At 38.0% G+C, this 7,443-nt stretch overlaps 1 pseudogene; it reads right to left on the reverse strand.

Moving 5' to 3' along the window:
• Positions 1-3,205: 3,205 nt before the first annotated feature.
• Positions 3,206-4,681, reverse strand: LOC119506793 (annotated as a pseudogene).
• Between the last annotated feature and the right edge of the window lie 2,762 nt (positions 4,682-7,443).

Below are 7,443 nucleotides of genomic sequence, written 5' to 3' on the forward strand. Positions count from 1 at the left end.
TCTTCTTTATTATATTTTAGTTTCCCCCAAACATTTGAGATCACATGCTAAGATGAAGAGTCAGGTTTAAGACAAAACAAAACAAACTAATCCTCTCAATTGAGTCCTTTACACTGTACTTTTTCCAGAATGCTCAAGTATAAATCTTTCTCCAGACCCCAAATGATAAAGGGTTTTTCCAATTTGGATTAGCATTTATTGTATTGACTGTTTAATTCTTATTATAACAGAAGTATAAACAGTGCATCATGTTCTTTCTTTGGAATAAACACCTAAAGATATTGCAAGAAATTTTCATAACTTTTGGGACAATAAGGATACTATATGCCTTTTTCTCTTCTAAGAGTTTTTAGTTGTGGCTAGGAGACAGACACATTTTTCACAGCATGGGGAAAGGCAGCTTTTCATACATAAAAGAAGATAGATCACCTATTTTCACAAATACAGAATGAGGCAATATTTCTAAGTGACATTGTAGAGGGCTATTGTAAGTTTCGAAAATTGAACTATGATACTTTATGGGGTAAAAGTCATTCTAGAGGGAACAAGAAACTAACCGAACCGTGAATTGTATTCAGGAAACCAGACCTCTAGGAGTAGCTGGGGGAGAAGAGCTACAACTAAATGAGTGGGAGCTGAAAACAAAGGTAGCTGTAAAGAGAGGAAGGGATTGAGGGAGGGTGACAGACGAAATGGGAGCAGTGACACGGCCAGGAACAGAATGGGGCAGATGCTGAGTCTGGGGAAAAGAAAACTTACTTCAGAAGGAAGTGAATATGCTAAAGGAGTTGGAATGGGTATCTTGTGATCATGTGAATCCAAGAGAAAATTTTCGTTATATCCAGAGAGCTGTGGCAGCATATAAAATACACATCTCATGAAGTCAACAAGAACCAGGACTAAAGGATAGGTGACAGAGTTTTCATGAGCAGATTACAGAGAAAGAGCTAACTCTAGACTTGAGATGTTTTATTATAGTGAGAATCAGGAAGAAAGATTTGACCCTTAAAGCTTGGGACCCAGCGGTGGGTCTCTCCAGCTGTGATGCTGGACTTTTGTGGCACTTTCAGAAATCAAGTTTGCCCTGGCTGCCAGAAGAGGAAAAAGATTAAAAATGTAGCCATAATAATTGGCATTTCTGTAAAATATTTCAAAATCTCTTCACATATATTTCCCTTTTTTTCTTAATGTATTTTTTATCATTAAATATTTTAAGGATACAGAATAGTAGTAAATGTTGAAATAGATGGTGTTGCTACTGTATATATCATTCTGGAACTTTCTTTCTCATTCAATATTGTTTTTGAGATTTGCCCATATCTATACATTCAGATTTAGTTCTTTCATTTTAAGTTTTGTATCATGTTCTATCACATGAATATCCCATAATTTAGTTACCCACCCTCCTGAAGATGGACATTTACTTCTTTCTACAACTCCCTCCCCATTACATCACATCCCCTTTTCTTTTGATTTTTTTTCTTTTTTTTTCCTTTTGCCACCACAGGTTGTGCATTTATTCTATTTGGCCTCCCAATCCCATGCATAGACTTTTCATGCCAGCTTGTCCCTCACTAGTTTCACTCGAGTAAACTAGTAGCTCACAATTATGTAAAATGTAGAAAATACTTCCAAACATTATCATGATAGGTAAAACTGTAGACAATTTAAATGTTTTTTATGCCTTTTAAAATGCTTTTTTATACGTCAGTGATGCAAGCAAATTCCCTTTACACTTTAGAGATGTATGTAATACATGTAATGCGCAACACCTAGAACAAAATGTAATGGCCAGTGTACTTATTTTCTACATGCAATACGTATTTCCTTATTCATCCAGGAAAGTCCTCCTAAAAAGTCTTACTTGTTGTGCCAGTTTGAGTGTATTATGTCCCCCAAAATGCCATGTTCTTTAATGCAGTCTTGTGGGGGCAGACATATTAGTGTTGATTAGGTTGGAATCCTTTGATTGTTTCCATGGAGATGTGACTCAATCAACTGTTGGTGAAACGTTTGATTAAATTATTTCCATGGAGATGTGGGCCCCACCCATTGGGGATGGGTCTTGATTTAATCACTGGAGTCCTATAAAAGAGATCACAAATAAAAGGACCTCAGAGCAGCTGGGAGTGACACTTTGGAAAACAGCTGAGAGTGACAGTTTGGAGAGCAGCTGAGAGACACATTTTGGAGAATGCTATTTTGAAACACAACCTGGGAGCAAAGCAAGAAGATGCCAGCCATGTGACTTCCCAGCTAACAGACGTTTTATGGATGCCATTGGCCATCCTTCGGTGAAAGTATACTTGTGTTGATGTCTTAATTTGGACGCTTTCATGGCTTTTGGACTGTAATTTGTAACCAAATAAACTCCCTTTATAAAAGCCAATCTATTTCTGATATTTTGCATAATGGCAGCATTAGCAAACCAGAACACTTGTATACCAATATTCATAGCATTATTCAGAATATCCATAAGGTAGAAACAACATAAGTGTCTACCAGCAGATGAATGCATAAACAAAATGTGGTACATACATACAATGGAATATTATTCAGCCATAAAAAGAAATGATGTTCTGGTACATACTACAACACAGATGGAATCTTGAATACTTCACATTGAGTGAAATGAGCCAGACATAATGGACAAATATTATGATTCCACTTATATGAAATATCTAGAACAGACAAATTCATAGACAGAAAGTTAATTAGAGGTTACCAGGGGCCAGTGGCAGGAGTGGAAGTTGGGGTGGGGAAGGAGGTGCAATGGGAATTTACAATAAAAATAATTTTATATATATATATATATATATATATATATATATATATATATATATATGTACATCCCATTTCTGATCCTATAACCCTGAACAGTTAACCTGAACAGTTAACAGTGATCTATAACCCTGTCAGTTAATCAAGGTGCTGCCTTGCTAGCAATCAGACTCCTTTGTCACCAGATTTACTGCCAGTTATTTCTCTGGTTAGCTCTGCAAATCAAAAGGGCTTTAACGAAAGCACAGAAACATCTTAAGCCAAATGACCCTAAGCACCAATGCTCCCAGGGGCCAACATGAGCCTCAGAGTCTGAACAATGGGCATGAAGTCCAGTCAGGCCATGTGCCTTTGTAAAAAGTTTTATTAAAGGTCTTTATAAGGCAACATCCAGGTTCCAGATCCAGCTGCCAAGGAAAGCCTTTTATGCAGTAGGTACTGGCTGGGGCATGGCAGGCAGCTCTGGCTTCCCCTCCTTCTGCTCTGAGATGGGAGTGGTGGGCAGGATCTCATCCCTGGGTTCCACAATGCTCACATGGTCAGCACACCCTGTCTGAGCAGCACGTGGCACATGCAGTATCAGCATAGTAGTTAACAGGGTCCCCACTGTGGATTGTTCAGCCTCTGTCCTGGGAGTTCCCCAGACACCACGATCTCGCAGCCCTTGGCCCCACTCTCCATGATGAAACGCAGCACACCACAGAGGCTCTCTGCAGCAAGCCCTCCTGGGAGTTTGTAACGTAGTCACTCTGCCTTGGCAATGGCACAGAGACCTCTCGTGGTCACCTTTTAAGCATAAAGCTCTACTCTGCCCACAGGGGAAGCCAAACTTTTTCTGAACTACAGCAGTCAATTCTCACTGAGAACATTCTGTGTCCTGGAGGCCAAATAATGCTCTCTGTCCTGGCTGGTGTAACTTGAACTTCAACTTCAGAGTAGCCGTCTTCAGCTCACTCCCAAGTGAGAAGCTCATTCAGTTCAGCTTTGAAGGTGCCATCAGCGACAAACTTCCTTCTTGGAAATTTGCACCAACATCTTCCTGCCACGTGCCGTTGAAAGGAAAGCTTCCTTTGATTTTTAAATTTACTTGTAGGAGAGTTTCCAGAAGTGGAATTGGGATTACTGGGTTGTCAGGTATGCACTTCTTCAACTCTATTAAACATAGAAAAAATGTTTTCCAAACTGTGAGTAGTTCTTTACAGTGACATCAGATCGTAAACAAGTTTCGGTTCCTCTACATCAAGACATTCGGTTTGGTCAGACTTTCAAATTTTCTTTACACTGCTTTGTGAAATTGTAAATCTCTGGTTACCAGAGGTTGAGAATCTTTTCATGTTTACTGGTCATGTAGTTCTCCTCCACTGTGAGCTGCCAAGTTTTCTTTTTAAAAAAATGTTTTATTACCAATTTATAGGAATTCTTTCTGTATTCTGGGCACCAATTATGGGCTATCATATGCTGCTTGAATTTTTTCTACCAGTTTATGACTTATGCTTTAACTTCTTTTTGATTGTTAGAAAGTATTTTGTTGTTGTTTAGAAGTTTATAAATTCAAATGTAGTCAACTTTATCAGTTTTTTCCTTTATAGAAAAAAAACCTTTTTGTATTTGTCCTTACCCTGAGTTTGAATAGTCCCTTATTTTTAAATTTTTAATTCTCCTAGAATCTATTTCTGTGTATGTGGGAGTTTGGGATCAGTTTGGTTTTTTTTCTGTATGAAAAAATCCATTGTCCTAGGACCATTTACCATATTGACCACCTTTCCCTAATGATTTGCAACACCCCCTCTGTCACACACCAAGTTTCCATTTGTGTGGGAATCTATTCAGGGCTGTCTCTTCTATTTACATTGTATACTTACCGATCTGTGCAACAGTGACACACTGTCTTAATTGCCATAGTGTATTAGTCAGGGCTGTAACTGAACAGAACCAACAGGAGGTACCTGTAAATAGTATGAGATTTTATAAAAGCATCTCACACACCTGTGGGGATGCACGAGTCCAAATTCTGTTGGGCAGGCTGCAAGCTGGCCCTCTGATGAAGGTCTTTGATGAATTCCCTAGGAGAACTAGCTGGCTGAAGTAGATGAAAGTTCTCTCTTCTGTCTGCTGAAGCTATCAACCCCCACACCTTAAAAAACTTCAACTAAAAAAAAAAAAAACAACCATCACCTGGCCAAGTTGACATATGAACTTGACCATCACACAAACCTTTATAATAACTCTTAATACTGAGTAGCACACATCCACTCATATTGTTTTTCTCTGATTAGAATATTTTCATCACTCCAAGAAGCAGCCTCTATCCATTAGCAGTCATTCCCTATTCTGAGACCCCACCCCACACCCAAGCACCACTAGCCTACTTTCCATCTTTTTGAAATAAACTCAGGTTAATTATTTTTAATGTTTCTTCTTTTTTAATAAAGGCATTTAGGACACAAATTTTCCTCTAAGTATGGCCTTTGTTGCATCACAAATTTTAATATACCGTACTGCTTACTGATATTCAGTTATAAATATTTTGAAATTTCTACTATATTTTCTTCCTTAATCTGTAAGTAATTTATTCCAAGCTAACAAACATTTAGATTTTATAACACTTTTTATTATTTATTTTCAGTTTAATTGCATTTTATTCAGAGCATGTGGTATGAATGATTTCTGTTTGTGCTGGTTTGTATATATTATGCCCCTCAAAAGCCAAATTCTTTAATGCAATCTTGTGGGGGCAGGTTTATTAATCTTTCTGATTAGGGTATGACCTTTAGATTGAGTGTTTCCATGGAGATGTGACTAAATCAACTGTGGGCTAGAACTTAGATTAAATTATCTCCATGGAGATATGGGCCCTGCCCATTCAGGGTGGGTCTTAATTAAATCACTGGAGTCCTATAAGAGAGAAACATTTTGGAGAAGGCCATTGAAAGGTGATGCTTGGAGATGTGGACAGAAGGATGTTTGGAGATGCTAAGCTAAGAGATGCTAGCCCAGAGTTTTTCTGGAGAAGCTAAGAGAGGACCCCAACACTTAGATGCACAGGAGCTGAAGAGGCTAAGAGAAACAAGCCCAGAGACGTTTTGGAGAATGCCATTTTGAAACGCAACCCAGGAAGAGCAGACGCCAGCCATATGCCTTCCTAGCTGACAGAGGTGTTCTGGATGCTATCAGCACTTCTTCAGTGAAGGTATCTTTTTGTTGATGCCTTAGTTTGGACACTTTTATGGCCTTAGGACTGTAACTTTATAAACAAATAAACCCCTTTATAAAAGCCAACCCATTTCTACAAATTTGCATAACAGCAGTATTAGCAAACTGGACACTGTTCTTTAACAATTGTTTGATATTTCCATCATGACCTGCCACAGGATCAATTTTTGTAAATGTTCCGTCTTCACATACATTCTATCTAATTTCCATAAAAACCCTGTTAGATTGGTAGAGCAGATGTCAACTTCATTTTCAGGTGAGGATATTAAGCATTAAATACCGTAAGAGTCTTTCCTATGGTCTCATATACATTAAAAGAGAGAGTCAAGAATCAAACTCAAACTTTTTTCATTAAAATTCCTCTCACATGTTTTGGCAATTCTTGGGCTAGGCAAGGAACAGGAGAGAATCAAGGAAACTACATTTTTACTCTATATACTTGTGTAATATGTGATATTGTTTTTTACAATAAGCAGGTATCAATTTTACAATTTTGTATAAGTCAATTAAAGAGTGGGGGAAGGAAATCCCACTTCTGGGATTTTCCATAAGGACTTAATCCCACAGGTTAAAAAAAGAACTATGCATGTGGATGTCCATCCCAACAATGTTTATAAGTGAATAGCTATTTGTAAGGACCTAGTTTAAGTAGACTATGACACATTCATAGGCCAACTATGCTGCCTTAAAAAATATCATGCAGATAATAAAATGTATGTGTGCAGAGGGATATCTGGAAAGATATTTCCAGTGTTTACTAACATTGATTATTTTTGGATAATGCTATTTAATGTACTATTTTAAAATTCAGTTTTATTGAGATATATTTACATACCATACAATCATCCACCATGTACAATCAACTGATCACCATACCATCATATAGTTGTGCTTTCATTACCACAATCAATTTTTGAACATTTTCCATACTCCAAAAAGAATAAAAATGAAAGTAAAAAAGAACAGCCAAAGCATTCCATCCCCCCATCCCACCCTATTTTTCATTTAGCTTTTGTCCCCATTTTCCTACTCATCCATCCATACACTGGATAAAGGGAGTGTGAGCCACAAGGTTTTCACAATCACACAGTTGTACCATGTAAGCTACATAGTTACACAAAATATCTTCAAGAATCAAGGCTACTGGGTTGCATTTCCACAGTTTCAGGTATTTCCTTCTAGCTATTCCAATACACTGAAAACAAAAAGGGATATCTATATAGTGCATAAGAATTCCCGCCAGAATGACCTCTTGACTCCATTTGAAATCTCTCAGCCACTGAAACTTTATTGTTTCATTTTGCTTCCCCCTTTTGGTCAAGAAGATATTCTCAATCCCACAATGCCGGTCCAGGCCCTCCCCAGGAGTCATTTCCCATGTTGTCAGGGAAATTTACACCCATGGGAGTCATGTCCCATGTAGCAGGAGGGCAGTGAGTTCACCTGCCA

Source organism: Choloepus didactylus, chromosome 12, assembly GCF_015220235.1.
Source record: "Choloepus didactylus isolate mChoDid1 chromosome 12, mChoDid1.pri, whole genome shotgun sequence".
NCBI classification, from domain to species: domain Eukaryota; kingdom Metazoa; phylum Chordata; class Mammalia; order Pilosa; family Megalonychidae; genus Choloepus; species Choloepus didactylus.